The sequence below is a fragment of the Numida meleagris genome, chromosome 4, assembly GCF_002078875.1.
Source record: "Numida meleagris isolate 19003 breed g44 Domestic line chromosome 4, NumMel1.0, whole genome shotgun sequence".
NCBI lineage: Eukaryota > Metazoa > Chordata > Aves > Galliformes > Numididae > Numida > Numida meleagris.
The window spans coordinates 11,249,363-11,274,587 of record NC_034412.1 but is presented as its reverse complement, the minus strand read 5'-3'; the positions used below and the strand labels follow the sequence as shown (position 1 = coordinate 11,274,587).

At 37.7% G+C, this 25,225-nt stretch overlaps 1 long non-coding RNA gene across 1 annotated transcript in view; it reads right to left on the bottom strand.

Moving 5' to 3' along the window:
• Window positions 3,130–25,225, bottom strand: part of LOC110397952 — a 152,759-nt gene continuing 130,663 nt past the window's right edge. The window contains exons 14-15 of the long non-coding RNA XR_002438105.1: window positions 11,741–19,750; window positions 3,130–4,524 (exon numbers count right to left, since the gene is read on the bottom strand). This is a non-coding gene — a long non-coding RNA (uncharacterized LOC110397952). The remainder of the gene's footprint in view (window positions 4,525–11,740; window positions 19,751–25,225) is intronic.

The following is a 25,225-nucleotide window of genomic DNA, read 5'->3' as shown; positions in this document are numbered from 1 at the left end:
AAAACTTTTTTTTTTCATGAATACTATTTGCCAAAATAATAGTAGTCTGTCAGGATTAATCCTTTATCAATGAAAATTTTATGATTGCATTTGTGCATGGCAGATTTGCAATGTACTCTTTTAAAAACAACAAAAAATTAAGCAACCAAAAAAAAAACCCCAAACAAAAACTAAAGTTGAATTACTTTAACATGGTATTTAACTTCAAATGTATTCAGGGACTCTTATACATTTGTAATAATAACTTCTGTGGCAGGTAACCATGATACTCATGAACCTGACTGTTTAATGTTGACAAGCTAAACATAGAATATCCTTGAGTCCTTTTGAATATTTTTTTCCCATTAATAATGAACAATTAAAAATGGTTTGCACTGATGTCCTTAAACCCTCAACAGGTGCCATGAACTGTCAGCCATAAAAACTTTTTTCCTTTTTTTTTTTTAAATTTATTATAAAAGCAACAATAAAAACAAGGGACTAAGTGCAAACAAATAGCTCTGATAAGGCTATAGGACTGGTTAAAATAATAATAAAAAAATAAAATTGATAGCTGGGACATCAACACATTGTGGTTGGCTTCTGGACTAGAGTGCAGGTGACATCTCAAATGCTGCACAGCTGAGAATGCCTATAGTTCCTCCCGGAAGCACGGTGGGATGAGTAGGAGAAACAACCGCTGCCTCTGCTGACATAGGGTTTGAGATCTAATTTCCTTTTTCTGAAATTTCATCTGTATCTGGTAACCCTTGCCAAAGTGATCGTATGCATTTTTTACATTCGTGACACATGACATTCATATACATAGTTTATAATAAACAGAAAGGGATGGAAAACTTTTATTTAAAAAATGGATTGAGTTACTAGCAATATCAAAAGCAGGTGTTGACATCTGGTGAGAAAATCACCTCTTGATGGTGTCTGCACAGATTCTTCCTTGAAGATGTAAGATTAGATTCAGCTTCACTTAAGTAGATAGAAGTTTTTCAGCTGCCACTAGCTAGGACATTGTGCCCCATTGCTGGCTATGTGGATGTGGCAAAATGCTCCAAAAAGGTCGCTATGAATTACAGAATCATCAACAAAGATCACTAAGATCATCTTGTTCAACCATCAACCCATCACTGCCACGTCTGCATGTTTCTTGAACATCTCCAGGGATGGTGACTCCACTGCATCCGCGGGCAGCCTATTCCAATGCCTCATCACTCTTTTCAAATAAATTTTTCCTAGCGTCCAACCTGCACCTCCCCTGGTGCGACCAGGGTATAGCCTGTCTGCTGCCCCAGACAATGTGAATACCACTGCCCAAGTCCCAAGAAACAGAAATTTCAGTTTCAGATGATGAGAAAAGATCCTATAAATTCCTAAACTAGGACATGGTTTGTATAAAACAAGATAGATTTCTCATACAGACTGGCAGACATGGGCACCAAGATGTTCTGTTCTTGGTGACCTTTTCATTTTGACCACCTTGTAACTATTTTGCATTGAATGCAAAATGATGCATGAAAGTGATAGGTTTTTGAAAAATAGTTCTTGTGTAAGATAGTTTTGCACCTTAATGTTCCTGTACGAATGCATACTTGGCTTGTATGTGTTTCTGAACTGAATTCAAGCCTTTTGAGATTTAACAAACTAAATATAAAGACACAATTGAGGTGTATTGCATTATGTTGTAGTGCTCCTTGTTTTTCTAAGGGTTTTCTGTGTCAACTGACGGGATTAGAAAGATCTGGCATATCATCAGCTGTTCAGGGTCATGGAGTTAACTGATTCAGAACAATTTATCATGAAACTCAGTGGCAACAAGACTGAAACTGATGAGCAACATCTTGAAATCCACACAGCTAATTTAAAAAGTGAGGGTCTAACCGAGCAATCTGATTTTCAGAGGTAAGCAGCATCATCAATTCATAATAAATATATAGGATTGGCGGAGGAATTGTACTTAACAGATATTTTACTTTGGTGACTAAAAATGGATGCTAATGCTTTACAACCTGACCCCAAAGTCTGAAAATGATATTGTGTAATGGATATCTTTGGCATTTGCATATTTTTGCTGTCTAATAATACTGACGGGATTACGAGGAATATGTGTTCAATAATCCTGGGATCATTAAGATCTCTTAGTAATTGAGATAATCATTCTCTCTAAGATTTTCATGCTTCTAATATTCTTTAGATGCTTTCTGTTTTGCTTGCTTAGAAGTGCTTCTGTCCAGGTCAGGGATCTTGAACTACCTTTCATTACTGTGATCGCATTCAGTGCATGGGCTCTTTCAATGCACATGCCTCATCCGTCCTCAGACTCTGCTGTGAAGTGGCAAATGTGGATTTCTCATTCTGAATAAAAGAGGCATAGCTTCTTCCAGTGGCAGAGAGCTGTGCTTAAACAGGGCCACTCTTTCTTTAAAGTTACCTGAAACAACTGATGTTGGCACAAAGGGCAAAACTTCAATCTGTGGAACATGACAAGAAGGGAACAGCATTCTTACAGTTAAGTCAGGTGCATCAGATCTTGCAAGGAGCAGTTATGTCCTTCTAGTTAGTGCGTGGGACTTTTTTTGTTGTATTTTCTTTTATACATTATAGACACCTTATTCTGAAGACTAAAATAAGGTAACCAGTGCAATTCCAAACACTTTATTTATGCAGTCAAAAGTATTTTTAAAAGCACTAGTTTTTACTTTTGTTCCCAGCTCATCTATTTCATAAACTCCCTTCTTGGAGTTGCATCCATCCATTGCAAAACTTTATGGAGTTCATATTCATAGAAATGATCTGTAGTAGTGTTGATATGAATACCAGATAACATCCTTTCAGTACTGATGAAAGGTGTAGAATACTTGATAGAAAATTCAGCCTAAAAATATGTGTTCTCTTTAAACAAAGCTGTTAATACAGAAACCCTGACTTTACACTGGAGTATTTTTATCAAATTGGGATTGGAGTCAGTGCTTGTCACTGTAAGCTGATGTGATACAGACTGGAGAGTAATGTTAACATGACTTAGAGGAAATTAATCAACATTAGTCAGCACTTGTTTTTCATGTACTTAGAGTCATGGCCTTTTCTAAACTATCTATTTTTTTTTTTTTTTTTCTATTCAGTGGTGCAGGTAGGAAGATTTAAAATTAGGTAGTAATAGTGTGAATGGAAGAAAGAGGTTGATGAGAAAAATATGAAAACTGATGAAGAGGATCACCATCACAGGTAAATCAGAATTATGCAAATGACTTCTATTTCTCATTCCTTTCTGTTTTACAAAATAGTTTCGTTCTATAATAATGCATTTGAATAGATGTACCTGAAAAATAAGACTTAAAGATTTTTTTTTTCCACTGAATATTCTTTGAGCATTGTAGTGGAAATGTTAAGTCAAAGAGAGCTCTATGCTGTGTATGCACTTGGAAGAAGAAACCCCCAAACCCTTATGGTCAGAAATCCAGGCTGGTTAAGTATGGCATTCTCCTCAACACAAATCCTACAAAAGCAAGTGTGTAACTGATTAAGGCATACTTCATAACTGTAAATGTCCATATTCATCCTGGCTGGGACAAGCTCCATTGTCACAAGGGTTTTCCTTGCTTGCAACTGATAAGAGAACAAACTATATGTGACATGCTCTTCTCAACATATATTTTATTAACAATCTTTTGCTTGTTCCATGTACACAAATACAACACGTGCTCTGTCTGAGCACTCATACCAGTAAGAATTGTTGATGTTTCTCAAGCTGTTGTGTGGAGTTTATTTTCTGAATTTTTCCTGCTTCTAGAGTCTTGAGAGCTCTTTCAAACATGCTTGTGTCTGCAATTTTGTGTTGAGAAAGTGTGCCAATCTTATAGGGCATGTGAGGATACAGCACTGTTGTAATGATGAATTTGCTTGAATGACTCTGTCACGAACTCTATTGCTGAACTGTTGCCTAATAATTTAACAAAAAAAATTGGTGGATTCTTTTTGCACTATGACTTTTCTCTGAGGTAATAACACAAGAGAGCATCTTTAGCTTATTGCAATGAGTGATTGAGGTAGATCTTTGTGTATACAACTGTCATTGTATTCTTTAGATTTTTGTAACCAGCTACACCTATTAACTCAGATTAGAGGGAGCTTGGGTATTTGGGTAAGGAGGAAAACTCCTAGAAAACAAATCTCATTGGAAATCTGTGCAAGTCTATCTTTTGGTTTGCCTGTGTGCCAATCTTGCAAGAAGGGGCTAGTCAGGGCAGTGACTTTGTTGCTTCTGAAAATGTGGAACACTCACAATCTAGTTTCATTCTAAATGAGTATACAAAGCTTTCTTTCAAATAGCCCAAGGCCTGAGAGTACCTTGCCTGGGTATATCTGAGGGTTGTGTGAGCTGAGCCTTCTCTTCATGTAGACACAAAGATGGGGGGAAGATGAATTTCACTTACCTTGCAAACAGTGTGCTGTTTGAGCCATGTTAGGTGAACTATTAGGTGGGAGGTAGTTACAGCCTGGAAATAGCCAGCTTTCCAAGTGATAATGTACCTAATAAATAAAGAAGGATAACTATAGTGATGTCAAAACTTGCATGGCTTGGATCAAAGATGAAAGCAATCACCAGTAAAAACTTGTGCTCACAGGAAAGTCAGGTGCTTTGTGAATGAGGTAATAAGTAAGTAGAAGGTATTCAGTTTTGAAATTTGAGCTAATTTTTAGACTTACTTCAAGGTGTAGGTACCTCCTTCGTACTTGACAGTACTAAACCGATCTACTCGGTTTGTCTCATTGTTAAATTTTCAGTCTGAAATGCCTTCCTGCAGGTAAAGATTAAAGTGCACCATGCATACAGGCCTCTTGCAAAAACCAATAAAAAAGCATAAATCTTGTGCACAGCTGGTAATTGGGAAAATGCAATCTGTAGCTCTACATGGTGTTTGGAACCACTGTTGCCTTTGAAATGTTTCTGTTTTAGGAGGGAATGGCAGAAGGGCAAAGAAATGTTCCAGTTAAAGTTTGATGTTGCAACTCTGTGGTGTGGTTAATTAGAAAAATCTTTTTAAAAATTCCTAAGTATTGGCTGATGTGAACTCTGTTTCTATTTCCTAGTTTCAATCTTTATGAAAATATAATCAGAGGAAACACTTGATTCAATCAAACATAGCATGAAACTTTAAATGTTACTAAAATCTCTGTGTCAGATGTATCAAAATGTTTGTGAACTCTACAACCTTGTCCTGTGCTTAAACATCTCAAAACATCCTGTCAGGTAATATTCAGAAAAAGATTTTTTTGGTGGCTTCTTTATGCATTAGAAATGCTAAGGGTTCTGCTGTGATCTCAGGTGAGGTTCTTTGCTTACCTAAACAAAATTGAAAACCATTTGTTCAGTTCCATGCTTTGTTTTGTTAGAATGTCTGTTGTTTCTGAAGGTCCTTCAGGGCATCAGATAAAAATGGCTAGAAGTCAAGTAGGCCTGAACTGTAAAGAAAGGCTGCGTGATAGCCTCTGCAAAATCTGAAGAGCTGGTCTTTGTTAGTTTCAGTGGCTGTAACTCCACAGGGGCTGATGGTTTGATGGTTCTATGGGCTAAATAAGATGTTTTTCATGGAAAAAGCCAAGCTATGGAGATGTGCTGTGCATCTGATTTGTTGCAGTTTTCTGCTCAGTAATATCTGTATTTTATTACTCTTTCTGTGGGCCCAAGTATTTTTGTAAATATGAATGTGAGAAGATTACTGCAGTAACACAGCAGACAAAAGTGAGAAACAAAAAATGCATGAGAAGAGTTGCAACTCTGACTGGCTACTTCTGCATGATATTTACAACGCAGTCATTCCCTACCATCCTTCAGAAGAATAAGCTATCCTGTAAATATGTAAAAGCTTTCTAAGCTAGTTTAATACAGTAATGTAATATTATATGCAATTTTACTATTTGCTCCTTACATAAAGATCTTATAGTCCTTTTTTGTTCATTGGTATGATTTATTTAGGCCTTTTACTGCTGGAATGAAATCTTTTCAGATACGCTATGATGAGTATTTTTTTATTGTCCTTTACAGGTCTGTTATGAACTGCTTCATTTGTCTCTATGCCTTTCCAAGTTTTCTTCAGTTATATCTGTTGTCCAGTTTTGAAACTTGACAGTGTGAAGTGAAATTCTTCTGTGGATGTGAGCACGCATTCTTATTAATGTTAATGGAAGTTAGGTGTAGATTGAAGCTGGAATAGACTGGATAGAGATTATTACGAAGCACTAAAAAAAAAATTATTTTGCCTGGGAACTGATAAAGACATGTATAAACTTTCCTTTCTTTGTCCCACAGCCCCCCGCCCCCTTCTTTTTCTGTTTCTCTTTCCCCTATGAAGCAGGCTTTGTTTCTCTTTGTTTAAATCAAGTAATCCTGGAGAAATTGACAGTAAGGAGAAAAAAAGAAAAAGATAAACAGAAGGTGAATTTTATTTCTCCTTTTATAATTGTTCCTCTGTATTATTCCAGTAACAAATAAGAAATCTGATCTTTTCATTTTTTTCCTAGTTTCTATTATTTTCTATAAAGCACAAGAAAAAAGGATAGCCGCAGACTCCAAGATTTCTTATTCTCTGTGCAAAGCTTTCTGGGATAAATAGCAATACATTACTTAATAAATACGGAAATTATTAGGTGTTCACTAGTGACCACTTTGGCTTTAAAGATTGCATGCCTCATTTCTCAATAGCAACAAATTCTTGATTTGCTCTCAGATATCTGACCACATGTAAGAAGACTGTATGTGTAGAATTTTGGTTTTTGATCAGAAATAGTTACATTGAGATTGGCTGGTAAATTTGTTTAATGCTGTGTTATCAACTACATTTCAAACGTGGAGCTTGGATAATGAGTTTAGCTATAAGTGCAGGCACATTTTTCTAGGGGAGGATTAAAATGTTCACGTTGGTGGTTAGGGATGTATTCATGCATTTTATGTCTAAATATATTTTCCCTGTGAAGTACTGAGCATGCCTCCTTGAAAACTCAGACCTGTATCTCAAAGTGAGCTCTGAGGAGAAGACACCTTTGAATATTGTGAGTAACAACAGAAAAAACAAAATAGTAATCTACTTTGAGAATGTGCTTGAACTCAGAAAACTGAAGAAAGCGAGAGATTTCATGCTTTTATGATTTGCAATATGGAACCTTGCTCTGAGGCAGGTTTCTTCCTATCCAGTGTTCTGGTGATCTTGTTCTTCATGCCTTCACGTTCAGGTGTCTGTATAAATGCTGCCTACTCTCTTAAGTTCAGTGAAAGCCGAGGATCTGATCTTGGATGCAGGATAGCAGAGCATTGCTGATGGGACCTCCATGTGAGCTTTACTGTTTTCATCTACAGAAAGCATTCCCATGCAGAGGTGCCCTGGGTAGAGAGCAAGGCTTAGTGGGAGGTTTCAGCACTGAGCAGGAAGTGTCAGCACCGTTAGCTAAGTCAAGCTGACGTGACTGGGCATCATGTTTGGTTTTGATGCTGAATACATGGCAGAAGACATTGAAATGCTGACCATTATAGATGGCCAAAGGTATTTCATCTTTCACTCTTGAATCCTCTAATTGTCCATGATGCTCTACATTATGGGGCTTTTCACTGGTTTCCCTCCACTCAAAAAAAAAATTAGGTATTTTCTGCATACAAGCAGCTCTGACATTGTTACAGCTGTTGTAGAGAGGAAAAAGAATTTTATCACGGACTGGACTATGTCCTGCACAGCTGGAGCTCCATCTGACTCTAGAGAAGCAGGCATCACACCTTCAGCTTCTACTTCAATAGAGCTGTAGTGGTGTGGGGAAATGCGACTGATTTTTCCCATCTGTAGAGAACTTCTTGTGAGCTGAAGACAGAATGATTATTTGGAAGACTTGCTGGATAGTGGATCCTTCATGATAGTCAGGGTAGTAAATCCCATTAAAGGAGCCATTTTTAACAGTGTTGTAATGGAAGTTCATTTAAAAATGATACATAGTCCTGTTTACAGTGGCATCATTTTTAATGAATGTTTAGTAAAAGCAGGGAAACAGGAAGAGATGCAATAAAATGAAATCCATATATTACATTTAGATAAATAGATGTCATACTTTGGGCCAGATATTGGCCGTGTTCATTATGGTTCACTGATCTTGTTCCTTGATCATATAAGCTGTGCTAATTGATGCAAATACATTTCCTGTAAGTGAACCCAGAAACAATTTGTCACGGCTAAGTTGATGGTAACATACACAACTGTCAGTAAGAATGGCAGCTTAATGACTTCCACTTTGATAACCCTGTTATTTTGCAGAGGTACTTAATAATAGCACTCTGGTTCCTATCAAAAAACGATTTAGCAAATTTATTAGTTTGAAGAAGGATGTTAATTATATGAAATTGTTCAGTACAAATCACATGGAGGCTATGTTGGGTTTTCTCCTTGCACTGATATCAACGTGAAGAATCACGCATTGTTTTGAACAAGTGCTAACATTCCCAGAAAATTCTGTGATTCTTTGAGTGAAGCGGTAAAAATATCTCATCTGTTAATCTTGTTGCCTCACTTAGCCTGCTGCCGCAGAGTGTTGAAGGTACGTAAGAGCAGGGAAACTTTTGTCTTAAAAAATCAGAACTTCCAGTGAACAGATCAGAGCGTGACTACTGAATCAGTTCTTCCGTTCAGATATGACACTGTGCTTTTTCTTTGTAGTTTATTGACTCTAGGGGGAAAAAATGAAGAGGTGGTAGCATAACCTCCCCTTTGTGCTGTATGACTTCGCAGATTGCAAGATTCAGCCTGCTTCTCGACAGTTTAGCTTGTATTCTGATCGATCCTGTGCCAGCTTTGGAAATGAAAGGCTCCTGATAACCCCTGGCTTAAACCCCTGGGGCAAACAGCCAAGGTGCAGGCATGTTGCTACATTTTGACATATGGAAGGTTTATAATCACAATAAAACTGTTCTTTTTTCTCATTAATTAGCACACCTCTGCACAGCCCACTAGTGGGGTAAGTCAGGGAGAAAATCTGGCTTTCACAAGTGAAAGAACAGAAATAAAGTTGTAGTGGACCAGGTACCATCCCTGCATTCCTTCTTGCCCAAGCTACATGATTGCGGGAAGGAGCAGAAGACAAGAGGTCTTCTGTATACAAGATGTGGCAGGTTGCAATCACGTTTTCCTTATGGGCATATGGAGCTAATCTGGGCTGAGATTATCCACAAATCTCATTTTCCCTTGTCACAGATGGTATTAAGAGCTTTCTGGAGGGATTACAAGGACTTTGTTCTGTCTTCTGTGTTGAGTTCAGATCATGTGACATTGCCACACAGCAAGAGGGGTAGAGGAGGCTGCAGTGCCTGGTACAGCACATCCTGCTCTGCCTGTTTGGCAGTGCTGCTTTTACATATCTTAGATAACGATTCACTGGCAGAAATTTTTCCCAGCTGACTTTTGTATTAGCAGAACTCTTTCTTTCATTATAAAAGTAATTTCAATAATTTTTCTAAGAGGGAACTAAAGCTGTGTTCCAGAGGAAACCCTACGGTTTTAAATACCAGTTAAGCAATCCAGTTCAAGTATGTAGTAAAATCTCCATCAAGCAAAGGCTGTTGCCTTGAACATTGCAATGAAATGAACATTCCCTAGAGCATCATAAATCCTTTTCTCTGCAGTAGACTTTAACTTTCCCCATGGAAAAAATCAGACCACCTTCTGTCCAAAAGACCTTTAACATGGATTAGGCAGTATCTGGTAGTGAAAGAATCCCGTCAATGTAACTGCTTGTCCTAGTCAAAACCAGAACCTGCTCAGTTCTTGTCAGGTGGAGGTGATAAAAAGAAGAGGCAATCTTGGAGATAACTAAGCATCTGTGCAGAACATAAAATAATTCTAGGAAATTACCATACTTAAAATACATTATTAAAGAAAGTTTGAAATGAGAAAATTATTAAGAAACAGTAACTGGGTAACTCCAAGCTGTGTGTTTGTGCATGCATGCTCTAACCTCAAACTCTGTATGTATCTGAGTGAGTTACGGTATTGCAGGGATGGTCTCTAGTACAGCAGCCTGCTAAGGCTGTCCTGCAGGTACAACACTAGACCCATATCTTTTGGTGTTTTAGTGTGATGGTCCATCAGCCTCGGTGTGCTGTGCTTCTCCCATCCAGGAGTTCTGTGTTGTGTCTGTGGGGAATGGAGTTAGGGAAAGAGACTAACGTTGTTATTAGGAATTTCTTTAGTTGAAGATAGTCTATCTTCATTAAGTATGAGTGGCTTTTTTTCATTTGTATTGTTTAATCATTCCTTTAAGTATCCTTTACACCACTACATCTTTTCTGTGTTTGATTTATATTCATCTGGCTTTTAGCCAAAGACATTGAGAAATCTCAAGACCTTGACCCTATGAGTGTTTCTTTAAATCTGTGTGGATGATTTCCAAAACTGATTTGAGATTGCTCCTATAAAAGTCTTGGAATTGTTTTGGAAGTGTTTTACTCTTTTCAAGAAGTAGGGAGTAAAATGAGAATTTAATATTTGTATTATCTTGACATTACAATTTTTCTAGGTCTAATTTTTCAATGATGTGATTAGGTATTTCTACTTCTTTCACTGAAAATTTGCTACAGATGTGGATCTGAAATGAACTCTTTAAAATATCCCACTGTAGGACTTTATTCCTGAGTGACTAATTTCAAGATTCTACAGGGAGTTTGACGTTTTTCTTCTTTTATCTGGTCTATAATAGAGAAAATGTTATTCGCATGCAATATATTAAATAATGATAGTCTTATCTATGTGTACGTATCTGAAGTACTAGAACTTGGGAATCAACTGATGAGCTCAGAGGACTGATTTGCTGTATTTTCATGTTCAAACAACAACTTTAAACTTGTTGCACCGTAAAAAATTTCTAGCAATTATCTAGAGAATAGCTGTGGATTTATCATTGGGAAAATCTAGCACAAAATGGATCTGGCACATGAACTAGGAATACACTAAAATCCACTACATTTTAAAAGTTCTAAACAATAGACTCCTATGCTTCTACTTTGCTGCATTTCCTGAGGGTTTCAATACGAACTCCAGCCTTAAAGAACATGAAAAGTTAGTATTTCTGCTAAAAGGATATTTTATTAGGCTTTGCTGTTTTGCTCACTGTGTCGTTATCGTATTAATAGCTATGTATTTTAAGAACAGTAAAATACACATCTCTGTACTGTACAAGATAATGTGAGAAATTAAAAACAGTGGATTATCTGTCTCCTGAGCTCTAGGTAGCTGTAGCATGTGACCTCCTTTTTGGTCCATGGCTATAAAAATGCCCCAACCTTTAAACATAGAGGTTACCTTGAATAACCCATCCCTACACAGAGTTATATTGCTTGCTTTCCAAATCATACAAATTACTCTGAAGTGAAACTGCAATGGAAACAGTCCAGAATCACATTCTTGGCTCAGCTCATCATACCCATAGTTATTTGCCAGTTCCCTTTTTCTTCAATTTTCAGAGTAGTTTGTAAAAATGTTTATATGTGTCAAGTTGAACACTGGAACCAATGTTATTTTTTTCACATTCATTGCTGGCTGTTTCCGAAGTAGTGTTAAGACGGAACAAACTAATGTAAATCCAGTAGCAAGTCTATAGATCAGATTTACTATATTAAATGTAGTTGGTTATATTTTATTTGCATGCTCCTTCTGGTGAAAGTTAGAATTCTATACTTAAAAAATAAACATAGGAATCAAATAGATGAAAAACATACCTTTGTGATGTGCCGCAAGGTGTCTTGTGGTTGTTCAGAGCTTCAACCAATCACTCAGGAATTTCTAGGTCATTAAAGTACTTAGCAGGATATGTTTCTTGAAAAGAGATTTCAATGCAAGTCAACTTAAATAATCAGAATACCTAATCTGTATTAGATATATTTCAGGAAGAGGAATTTCGAGGAAGAAATAAAGGCACTCCAAATTACCTATGTACATGATGTAGCTTTTGGTAGAGGGTAATTCTGCAGCATACATATTGTAGCTGTACAGCACGCCATTAAAGACTACTTATTGTTCCATGACAGTTGAGTGTGCAAATTTAGTCTTAACACTAAGTGTATGGTAGGTGAAAGACTCAGAAAAAATACTCTATAAACAGGAAAGATGGGGAATATTTCAAAAAGTGCCCAAATATCAAGGAGAAACTTCCTGGTATGCTCAAATGAGAGGGGTAAGCAGTATCCATGTTTCTTAAATCATTTAGAAGAAACTGAGGATCAGATTATGAGCTCTTTCTGTAGCTGGCATGTCCCATGAGTCCTCAAGCAAATCTACTAGAAACCAGTTGGATTAGGAAAAGAGGATGTTATTCTGCAGAAGTAAATGCATCGTAATCTCACTATTAAATGGTGAATTCTCTGAAAGATTTCTTCTACAGTATTTTGGAACAGTTATTTTACTACTATTGTTAACCATAACAGACTGTATAGTAGGTTTGAATTATAAAGAGAACTACTGCTTCTCGTAAAGATACATAATACAATTTCAGATCCTGGAAAATGAAACACTTGTATGTTTAATCTCAGTGTTTGATTTCTTTTCTTTTCATGGGAAGGACAGATGAATTGGTAATTCTAACATTCACTGCATCAGCTTACACTGCAGTCTCTTCTGGGACATTTCCTGCTTCAGACTAAAGATATATACAATGACTTCTTGAGCAGTCTGAACCTGCACTTGTAAACACTACCTTGGATTCTGAACATCACAGACTTGTTAGAACCTTTTGGTATCAACCACTTATGGATACTTGTACTTCCATAACCGTTGGGATGATGATGGTTCGTTGTTTTGGTTTTTTTTATTATTCCCATGTGAATATGGTTATTCATTCATGTTTAAAAAAATACTTGTTCTTAAATTATTAACATAAAATGTGGAATAGTTCAGTTGGAAGGGATCTTCAAAGATCATCGAGTCTAGATGCCTGACTACTCCAGGGCTAATCAAAAATTAAGGTATACTATTGAGGGCATTGTCCAAATGCCTCTTGAACAGTGACAGGCATGGGGAGCCAACCACCTCACTAGGAAACCTCCTTGTAGCAAAGAAATTTTCCTGATGTCCAGTGTGAACAGCACCTGGCACAGCTTTGTGCCATTCCTATTTTTCCTGTCCTTGGTTCCCAGGGAACCAACCCCCTCTTCACTTCCCTTCCTCAGTGAGTTGTAAAGTTAATGCCAGGATTACAAATTTCATACACACAGTCTAGAAACAACAAGAAGAAAATCTATATCACTTGAATGACCAGTAACACAACATAATTAACAAGGGTGAATCAGTCCAAGTAAATATTTTACAAATTCTTTGGGCAAAATTTGTTCATCTACAACCCTTTCCCATAACCCAAATGAAGCTGAAGAGAGTTTGGGGTTTTGGCTTAGACGATTCAATTGTCTATTCTTCAATTACAATAAAAAACACAACAGTAGTCTGTTTGGAAACAGCTGGTAATTGGAAAAAGAGCTGAATTTGTCAGCAAATGTATTTGTCAGCACTGAGTTGACTGTTCATACACATCACATGTTGTATGTGTTGTAAATGATATTTATTGCCTTCCATGAGAGAGTGTAGAGTTTATGTCCAGCTACTTTCTTCAGTGGGTCTCATACAGAGGGCAAAGCATTCAGTGGTACATGTCAACTGAATGTAAATGCAATACAGCACAGTAATTTATTATTGAGCATAAATAGATTATTTTCCAATTGCTTTATCAAAACCCATTCTAGTCTCACTGTAGATATGAATTTGTGACAAGTGAGTTATGTTCCACTAAATGACTTAAGGCTTGTCTATTAATCAAAGGAGATGCTAAGTATTCCCTTACCAGGAGAATGATGACACTTTTATGAGCAAAAAATATACTCATTAAAACTATATTGTTTTTTATTTATTTATATTTAGCTTAGGAACTACTTGTTTTCTATAAAGTACATTTTATAAGTAGTTAATCATGAACTCAGATTAGGCATCCAGTTTCACAGTTCCCTATGACAGATCTAAATTATATGGTAGTTAGTGAAGTTCTCAGAGGAGGAGATGATTGAACTCCCATGCTTTTTTATATCCTGTTTGCAGGTTCAACTATCTCCTCTGAATTTATCTGCATTTGCAAAAGTCTGCCTGCCTGAGAACTGTGCTGAATCCTGGGCTGCCGCCATGCACTACTCCAGTGTGATAGCACAGATACCTCCTTTGTGTGTGCAATTTGAGCGCTGCTGTTTTTGTATTTTCTCAGGTTTCTCTTTTAAGGTAGCAAGAGCCAGGAGCTTGTGATCGTTCCCCTTTTTCCCATACTGTTGGAGTCTAATTTTTTTTTTTGAGAAAGTGGATGGAAAACAAACTATAGTCGTCAGTCCTATTTGTAAGCTAAGCTGTGTCTTTGTCAAGTTATTTTTCTGGTCTGAGGCTAGTAAGTCCTTTCTTTACATTTTGTGGTTTGAACACTCTGGTACTAAATGTTCATGAATGACCTGTTAGTCACCTCTTGGGTCTTTTGTTTCTTTGTTATTTTTCCCCAAGTTGTTCTGTTCCTTTTCTTCCCACTTGTTGCATTTACCCCTGAACGAGTACCTCTGGAGCCTAGCCATCCTGTAGTCAAACTATGAGAGCCTCCCATTCCTTCAAATATTGCCTATCTTTCCATACGGTGGTCTGTGGAGAAAAGTGAAAGGAAGTACTATTTGGTATGCCTCAGTCCTGGCCAGTGTCAATCAGTGCTTCTGTTATTTGGGCAGTTATAATAGCAGGAGAAGCTGTCGTATGGTCATTGACATGAAAAAAAAAAAAAAAAAGAAGCAAAGCATAAAAGTGAATTAATAAGGTCTGTTGTGAAGTACAACAAAAAAATTGGAATGCTACAAAATTGGTGTTGTTGCGAATAATTTTGTTCCCTTTTTGTTCCCTCAGTCCAATAGAAATAATTTCAAATCTAGGTTTGGATTCCTTAAAATCAGGTAGAAAGAAAATGGGATAGGTGAAAGCTGTCAATCTCACAACTGTCTGCTGCACTGCTAGAGTGAGAAGATGCTTAACAGGCTTCATGTGAGTGAAATCGTCTCCTACATTTTGATTTTATACTCCTGCAATTATCACTTCTTGACTATAGTAGCTACCATGATTTATTGAACATCCTGGGTGCCATAGTTTCTTTCCAATACATTTCAGGTTATGATTTTCCTTACACAGGTTGGCACAAGATTTTGCCTTTATGATACACCTGTAATGGTCTGAAATTCACAGAATATTCTGGAAGCACCCAAGTTTACAAGTGGTTGTATGATGCTAATGTGTGGGCATGTGGTCTTTGACATGACTGATTTTGCAAGCAGCAGTTTTGCAATCCTCAGGTAAAGAAGCATTTGGTAGAATTAAATGCTGAAGTGTTAGAATATTGGCATTTCACTATGAAGTTTAGTGAGAAACAGTCAGTAATGTGTATTTGGTTAGTCGTGAAGTCAGAAATGATTATGACATTGGTCATGATACATAAGCTGTCTGCTGGAAGTGAGTGTATATTGTCTATTGTGTGTCTTTTTCTTTGCTCTGAAGTTGAATAAATACTTTCATTCTATTTCTCTTTATTTATGAAACTTCCCTTTGTGATGTTAAGGACAGTGTTTTACATTGGCAGACTTCTCAGTATCAGTGCACTGCTTCAGTCAACAACCTGTGATCTAATGGATGGACAGTGCATAGCCTGGCTCATTACAAAGGAATTACTGGGATACTTAAAACATAAAGTGAGTAATGGAAAACCTGAAGTCAAAATGATCTCATCTGTACATGCCCCATTATCACAAATGGAAGCTGGTTGAATATTTGCCTGTCACAGTTTTTCTACTGGTAATTATCCGTTGAGACTGAAGATATTCTATCCACGGGGAGCTAGAGAATACTATGCTTTTTAAAATATTCTGTATGCACAAGACTTCCTTCTCTGCTAGCTTGCTTATCATTTTGACTATTTCTTTTGAAGTAAGAAACAGATGGCAGCATTCACTGTAATAAGTGCTGAAAAACATGCCAGCCAATTAGGGAGGCTTCAACTGTCTGAAAACCTGGAACCTTTTCCAGTATTTTGGTCATTTTCTTCCCCCCGTGTATCTAGAGGAAATTTCTTATTTATCATTTGTTTAATAGAATCATAAAATTAGAGATAAAAGGAAGGGTAGATTATTGAATCTCTAGAGAAGAACCTTAAAAAAAAAAAAAAAAGCTGGAATACAGTTCATAAATTTTTTTTGTTCTCCAAAAGTTCATTATTATCTGTCAAAAAAAAGTAAGAAATCCAAAGAAGCAAATAGCCTTGTTAACATGAACCCTGTTCTTCGCCTGAATGTCCTACTATTAACTGATTTTGTATATTGTCTTTGAATATTCACTAATCCTTCAAACTCCAGCACGTGAAACTACATCTTCCAACAAGTGTGTTGCAGATCACTGATCTTTAACTCTGTCTTAAATTCTTTGTTATGTGTTCTGGAAGCTCTGAGATTGCTATTTGATCTGTTCGCTTCTCAACCACATTCTGTGACAAGTCTCCTGCTCATCTCTGGGAAGTCGTCTTCAGCGGGTCATTATCTATCTGCTCCTTGTGGAGAACCATACACCTCTACGTCCCTTTACTCCTTATAGAAATTAGTATTATTAAAAATATGACCAAGAAAAAGGCTTTTTGTGTTCTAATTTGAGTTTTTATTGTCTAGTTTTGTTTTGATAGTTTTTGAGATACTCTGTATCCCTGTCCTGGCTGTTTCACTGTTTTGTTTCAGAGACTGAACTATGCAAGTTTCACTGTTACAGGATTTTCAGCTCAACTTTTTTTTTCTTTCTTTTTAAAATTTTATTGCTTTCTGTAGAAACCTTTCTTTGCTATTCTTAGCATTATACTCTCTAAATGTCTACTGTAATACCATTACATCAATTTCTCTGCTAACCTTTTGGTATTACTCTTTTTCAATGACTTTTCAATTGTAGTCAATGAGCTTATGAGAACGTGACTTAAAGCAAAATGGGTGCCACTTACAAAGGAAGATATACTCAATGAAAGATGAAATTCTGCTTCAGCCACTAAAGCAATTTTTCAGGCTTCATATCAGCTCTTATCAGCCTTGGTCTGTTGTTCCTAAATGAAGATATTTGATGTGTTTATAGGTGACTACGGTCACTTTGGGAAGCATTTGGTAGTAGTTAAGGGTAAAATAGTGTTTGTTCTTCAAAACTAGAAACAACTGGTAGCTCTGCAATGACGATTTAAAATTCTTTTTACGTTCTTTCAAACCACAAAGCTGTGTCTTGTTCAGTGATTGAATGCATTTGAACTTATGGAACTTTTCATTTAATGCTGGTGTCCATTTTTTTTGGCTGAAGCCTAAGCCTCACATCTTCAAGTTGCAGGATTCCTTTCTGCAAACTCCATCCTTTGCTGAAGGGTCAGGGTAACATGAGCCCATCTCTGCTTCCCAGCAGGCAGCACATTAGAGAGCTGCATACTGACCAGCTGCAAAGACAGGTGCTATTCTCCTTTCCTTTATTCTTCTTCCTCTACTTCATTTTGTAAGTTCCCTAACATTCTGATGAGTCCTGAACAAAATGAATGGGCAAATTTTATTAGCTTGGAAAAACATCTATTTCAGATGATGTGGATGTGGGGATTTTGGTCTGAAGTTCAGTGCCCTTAACCTTGTTTGCCACATTTTCGTTGGTCTTTGAAGACACTGAGCCAGACTGGAAATCGAGCTCATAAGGATATGTGCAGCAATCACAAGCAATCAGCATTTGTGTTTCCAGGCCCTTTGTCTCCAATAGACCATACTGCGGATGCTGCAGAATCCTTGAGATTTGGCTGCATGTACTCTGCTTCCCTGCCATTAGAGAACTGGACACAAATGCCTTATGGTAAAAAATAATTAAAAAAAGTGAGAATTGTTTCATCTCTCTCATCTGTAACTTTTCCACATGTACATTACCACGGTGTTGGATCTAACCCTCTGCAGTCATGGAGCTACGTGAATCAGGGCCTGTTCCTGCTGTAAGATGAACAAGAAAGTGAGGTCGGAAAGGGAAATTCAGTGAGAGCCAGTCCAAAACTCAGACTAGTTGCTTGGCCCTTAATTGATGAAATGCATCTCTTCCTCCTGCTCCTGTCAATATTGCATGCTTTCAGTATTCTGCTTAATGACTGAAGCACAGCTTTCTCTACCATCACCATTTTCTCATACTTGCCTTTACAGGATCACACGTCTTTGGTGTTTTACAAGTAACATGGTTTAATTTAAGGGCAGATCACTCCTCAGAAGAAGGCAACTTTTCTAATGATTGAAAAAAAAGAAAAAGACTAAACAAACCTGGAGCTGAGCTTTACTTGCTACCTAGTGATAATGGAATGATCTTATAATGGCCTATCCATCAGTTAGCAAAATTTTGAGGAAGATGTACCTGTCTACCTCACCTTTGCAGGCCTTCTGTCACTGATTCAATATGTATCTGGTACGATAGCCTGCATGTCTCACTATTCTGTGATTAAGAGGTGAGGAACTGATAATCTGAAGTTTCACTTAAATTGCAGTTAATTCATTTGGTTATCACTTTAGATATTTGGATCACTTGATGTACTCATCCTGATAAAACAAGTGATGACAATAACTTTAATATTTTAATAATAACTAGAAGGATTTATTGCAAAGAAGAAATTATTCCAAAAGTTTAAAATAATTTAAAGAGTATAAAATAATAAAAGTACTGAAGGCACTACTATTAGTCACCCATAAAATTTAACCACATCTACTTTTCTGCTTTTCATTGCATAGTCAAAAAACATTAACTGAGCTATAAAATAAGTGAAAAATTAACTTGGCTGGCAGGGCAATAATTTAATCCATCAACCAGCTAAACTATCCAATCCAATAGACCTACAGGTCTAACAGTGTAGGCAACCTGTTTATCAGCCATTTTTTAAGTGAATTAGGATGTAGAAAAGCCAACAATATGCTCAATCTTTTTTTTTCCTCTTAGTTATAAATCCTGGTGATACTTGCTGAGATTTTCCTTAAAGACTGAGTAGAATTGAGTAAGTGAGATCTGATTTAAGCAGTTTAAAGTGAATATTCGTGCTCATATGAGTATATCAGGATATTTCTTTTGCTAGAGAGTAACAGTCAGGCCTTGCTGTGGTATTCCTTCTGTCCCTAAACAAAGCCTTGTCCTCAACTGAAAAAAATTCCAGCTTTTTTGTATTTTCCTTTGATCAGACATTTCATTAGTTCTGAAGGGTTTGCACTAACAAGTTGCTTTAGATTAATATGAGGTGCCTTCAAATCATTGGAGGTTTCATTCTGGAAAATACTTTGCAAAAATGTGTATCCTAAATGGCTGCCTTCCAAAGTCTGGAATTTGAATCTCATTTACCGTAAATGACTGGCAACTGGAGGATGTTGAAAGTTTTTTTCTAAATAGTTATAGTGAGAGTATAGGGGAAAGGGGGCCCATTTTTCATTTCCCATATAATGCACATGGGCTTATTCAAGAAATTAACCATAGATAAAGGAAATAATCCTTAGATAGTAGTTAGCATAATACCTGTTATTGCTTGGAAGTGATACTGTGAGATGTGATACGTCCCCAAGCAGTGTGTATAGAGATTTATTTTCATGTTGCTTCTGTGACAGTTGATGCTCTCTGTTTGGATGTGGCTGCAGAAGGGTCTAGTGTTGGTCTCACTCCACCTTAAATTTCAGACAGATAATTTCAAGAGAGTTTGAGTTGTATGGATGGAGAGCACTTTTCAAAATCTCACGTACAGAACCCTAATGCGAGCAAATGGATGTGAGCAGGCTCAAAACTAGGAGCATAGTCAGGCTGAAAAATCTGTGCTCGTTATCTTTGGTCCTCTCTACCCCACCCTGCAACCTGGGAATCAGGGAATTGCCTGAAAAAATAAATATGGGGTCTAAGTATATGCTTCTATTTTCAAAACAATCTATTACCTTCATAAAATCTCATGTTTGTGGACTACTGCTCTTCATACTGCTGTGAGTAATTGCCTTCATTTATCTCTAAGTGCTTTAAGTATACAATTAAAAGATAGGATATCTTCCATCCTAATTTTGACAACTGGCAGTTACACACGAACACTTCAGAGGATAGTATTTTTCATATTCACGAGTTATTCTTTATTATCTGAAGGAGCTGCTTATTCCTCAGCTTCATCCTGTATCAGTCCTCATCTGCCCTATTCATGTGAATGGGAGAAGGTATCCAGCTCCTTTACAGAAAGAATTCCATTTTCCTCTACAGAAAAAAATCCTTTCTGAGGTGAAAGAGAGTAAGCAAAATATGATGGAGGGCAGATAATGTTCTTAAATATTAATGAAGGACTTTAAATATGCCTTCCCAGACACATTAGACTAATCAGGTTCTTGTTGGGCCATGTAGTCTACTAGACGTGGCAGTGAGAATTAAGAAACTTGGATCCTGTTTTTGGCTTTGCCACTGACTGGCGTGACCTTGGGTCATACATTTAATTCTTTTGTATTTTTTTTCCTCTTGCATCTAGCCTGTCTTGTCTGTTTAGTTTGTGAGCATGTCTGGACAAGGACTGTCCCTTGTGGTGTTCATATAATGCCAAGCTACCAGGATTCCAGTCTTGGCTGGATGTTTGAGGTGCTACCTGGGTATAAAATGATTATAATGGAGGTAGGATTATTTATTTTGCACTGTTTGCTTCTTTGACTTTTAGCAGTGCAGATGAAATCAGAGTGGGTCCCCATGCATTCCTGCAGTGAATCTTATTGAACTGCAGAAATAAAAATAGTTGTAACAAAGAATGTGTTGGAGCCTTCTGTACAGCCCTGGCACCATTTGCGTTGTTGTAACAACTCTTTCTTTCATTGGGCTGAATTGGTTTTGGGATAGAGATTGTAATGCTTTGAATGGAAGCCACAGTCTCTGCAAGACACAGTGTGAACTGTAGCAGGCTACGTCACTTGGGTTAAACACCTCTTTTCACAGCCACTATGCTTGTTGGCATGCTCAGCAGAGATGTCACAGGCTGTATGTTCTCCGGTACTGAATTACCCCACCTCTTGTGCAGGATCCCCTCTGTGCTGGAGAGAAGTCTCACTCCCTTTTGATGGGAATGTAAAGGGAAGAGAGATGAAACAGACAGCTGATCTAGCAGTCTGACGAGATTTTTTTTTGAGATCAAAAATGCTTCCGAAAATTTTCTGAATACAAATAAAATCAGAGGAATATTTCTGGAAAGACTACTGTTCTAATGTGCTTAATTGCACCCTAAATGATTTTTTCAGCACACCTCTGGGCTTTTCAAACATTACCGTATACATGGTTGCTCTCACGCACCCTATGTGATCTGCCCTGGTGGGAATCAGTTGTACGTGGTTACTGCTGCTCTCTAGGGCGGCAACAGCACAGGGCGCTCTTTGGGCTGTGTTGGGTAGGCATTGTTTTATGTCCTGGACATGGACAGAGATATATTCACCTGTGCTAGGGTTTAAGGTACATCATTGAGTGATATTAGAAAGAGGATGGGAATAAAACTGAACTAGTTTTATTCTGCTTAAATACTTCTATTTATAAAAGGATGCTTTCCTCTGTAACTTACTCTAGGGAACATGCTTTAGCAGCAGGTTGGACTAGGTGATCTACAGAGGTCCCTTCCAATATCTACAAGTCTGTGATTTCATGTACGAGGATTGGGAGGAGAGATCTTCAAAATACTGCCCATTCTCATGTTGCTAGCAATTTTGGCTCTGACTGCTTGTAGTGGTAGGAGATCATCATGTTCTCCATGGCTAGTGCAGCTTCACACTGCCACTTGTTAGTGTCCTGGAAGACACAATGGGGCATACAATCCAGCTTTCTCATGGTATTTGGAAAAGAGAGAGGGAATATAAAAGAAAAAAGGGAAAAAAGGCTAGTCTCCTTCTCCTAAGCATAGTGAGTTTAAATATATTGTTGACAAGAGAGCAAAATATCTTTCACCCTGTTCTGTTAATTCTTACTTGAGCCCTGGGAAGGCCTTTATGAAAGCAAACATCTTGGTTGTGGGAAGGGGCTCGGTATGGGATTGTGCTGCAAATTAACGGAGATGCAGTGAGAGCTGGCTTCCTGCTGCATGTTCCTACCAGCTGCAAGTACCACTGCAGCCTCTTAATGACTATTCGTGAGGTGACCACGGAACGAAAAGTGTTCTGTTAGGAGCACGTTCACACTTGCTCTGTTGAATAATTTGCCTTTAATTACTCTTTCCATATTGCCATCATTTTGTTCTCAAGTCTCATTTTTCTTTCAGTATTACCATCAAAGATATCACCTTGAGTCTTAATTTCTCATTTGTTATTGACGTGTCATCCTATAAAATTAAATTAGGATTTACGATTGCTGTATATCCTTGATCAGCTCAGATCCTACATATTAAGTGAAGTATGATAAATTTGGCATGTTTCAGAAAACAGTTATATTCACTGTCGATAAGAACAATTCTAATCTATGGAGTCATGGATTTTGTGTGGAAAAAACAGATTCTGATGGGCACCTCTTGGGAATATGTAAAACCTGAAAGTCTTTGAAAATGCTAATTCCTACATGCTATTACAAATGGCAACTTTTGCTAAGTAGGAGGCAATTTCTGTCACTGAAACATGCATTTACACTTGAAGTTTTTCCACAGTGACATAGAGAATTAAATCTCTGCTGGATTGTGTTGACATAAATGGAATGGATTTGAAACACCTTGAAACACTCCATGAAATCCAATGTCTAGTCAAAAGGCTTTCTCATTAAATCACTGGTGTGAGCAACTGAGAAGCAGCCTATGATTATCTGCTTGCTTATGACATTCTCTGTTTTTACTCCTCTCGCTGATGTGTACAAAATAGCTCTTTGGGATCATCTTTGTTCTGTGTTTGTCCAGAACCTAGAATAATTGTTTCATGAGTGGACTTCGTACCATACAAATAAATGGGTACAAGAAAGAAAAGATGGCTTTGTTGATAGATTTAGAGTATGTTTCAATGCACTAAATGAATCTTGGACACAAGTTTGGTTCTTTGGTCTTGCTGCTCATTTCCAAATGTACCAGGACAAACTGCCTAGGACGTGACCCTGCCAGGTACTGAGCATATTTAGGACTGGCAGAACTTGCTCAATTCTGAACACAGGTTTTTTTTTTACTCTCATAATGAAACTGTTGCGCCTTAGACATTGGCAGCTTGGAATTCTCTGAAATGGCAAACGTTTTGGAAGAGACATTGCTGTCGGCTTTTGCAACAGTCAGCTCATTGGAAACATTCCTCTTGAATAATGTTAAAAGTGATTCCAGTTTCTGTAATTTAACTCATCTGTATCATCAGCATCAATAAACGAAACCACTACAGATTCCAAGCTCACCAAGACCTTGCCAAGAGCTGGCATTATACTCCGAGCCAAGTAACTCACTATAAACAACGAGTATGGAGCTCAACAAGTGGGTATGTTCTTGCAGTGTGTCTGTGTGCCTAGCTGGCACCTGAGGTGAAGAGCTCTAAATCCTGCTGTTACCTTCTCAGTTACATTAATCACAATAGCTACCAAAGTTGTGCTGTCCAATAAAAGCACACACTCCCTAAGAAGTTACACAGACACAATCTCCTAAAAAAAACAGAGTACAAGAATTATTTATTTTAGTTTCAAGAGCAGTGAAATTATTAGGAAGCTGATAGTTATTGTGCTCTTTCAGCTTTTGTGGGCATACCATGTTTTGCAGTACTACTGTGTACCTTTAGAAGAATCATTTGCCTGTTATTTGTGTATCAGAAAATGTGAGTGAGAGGAACTATGGGTTTCTCAGTCTCAGGCTTTGTTGCATTTCCATAGGAGTCATTGGTGTACTGTGCATTGGCGGGAGTGGAAGGCCAAGAACTCAGTATAACCAAAATGGAACACTGCCTGGCTCCAACAGCCAAAGACATGATCGGAAAAAGAGCTGTGCTTAATTGTAGAAACAGCTATTGGAGCAGGCACATTGTCAGGAGCTCTGACTTCTTCCTCTCCCGGGGTGTTCCAGTGTCTTCTAGTGTGTTTGTGCTAGGAGAGGCTGTTGCAGGGTATGACTCAAAATAAGCCACAACTGTCCTTTTAGTTTCATATGCAAATTGCAGAATTTAATAGGTACATGGCCTTGTTATATCTTATTAGTAGCACAGTTTGTGGGTAATAGCTCCTATTAGCGTTTTTGCTTTCAAGCAAAACTTTAAGACAGATTCGCAGAAACCTTTTGCATCTTTCTCATATCCATAGTGGCACAATGCTGTCCAATTGCTGTAGAGTATCAAGAGTTAATTTGGAGTCCTTTGTTCTTTATTTTTGAGTGTCTTAACTCTTAGATTAACTCTGTGACTTGACTGACACATTGCTGGAAGAATAAAGAGTAAAATACAGTGCTGCTTGTCTGTCTCTGACAAAGTAGATTTCTTGTGAAAAAATTGAAGTACTGGATAGCACCCAAATGTAAAATCTTGTGGTGGCTAAAAACTGAAGCGTTCTTAAAATTGGCTTCATCTGATGTGTTACAAGTGGGGTTCTCAGCTGTAGGATGAAAGAGCTGAAAATTCAGTCTCATTCAGACAATAAGGAGACTGCAACCCCTCACCTTTATGTTAAATTCATCCACTTTGATCAGGGCTTAATTATCTTTTCAAATCAGTTTTATATATGAGAGTAGAACCGTTGGTTTCACCCAGTGATTTACACTGGGGCAGCATCTCAATTCTCCACTCTTCCCTGCTCCTGCAGGCAGGTTCTATCTGAGAAGATTTTAGAGTTGCTCATGCTGAGAGTACCTGCAGTGTGTAATTTACAGGGCCAAGGGGGTTTTGTGGCTAGGCTCAGCTTTCCCTGAATACCTGTCACACAGAGGCATTTTGGGAACAAAATATCAACCAGGTGATCCCTCAGCTTGTCCCTCCACACAGCCTTGCCAAGCCAGCAGCTATGCGGGGCAGTGTCAGCTCCTTACTCCAGACCTCTTGCTGCCATTGCTGTGACGCTGCTTTCCCATGTAGGGTTTTGCTCACTTTCACTTTGGCTGGAACTCCAGAACTATGCGTTTGGGAACGTGGCATTTAGGATGATCACAATTTTTGACTTGAATGACAGAGACGTGTTTGTTTTTCAGAGTGCATCTCTGCAGCCAACGTGAT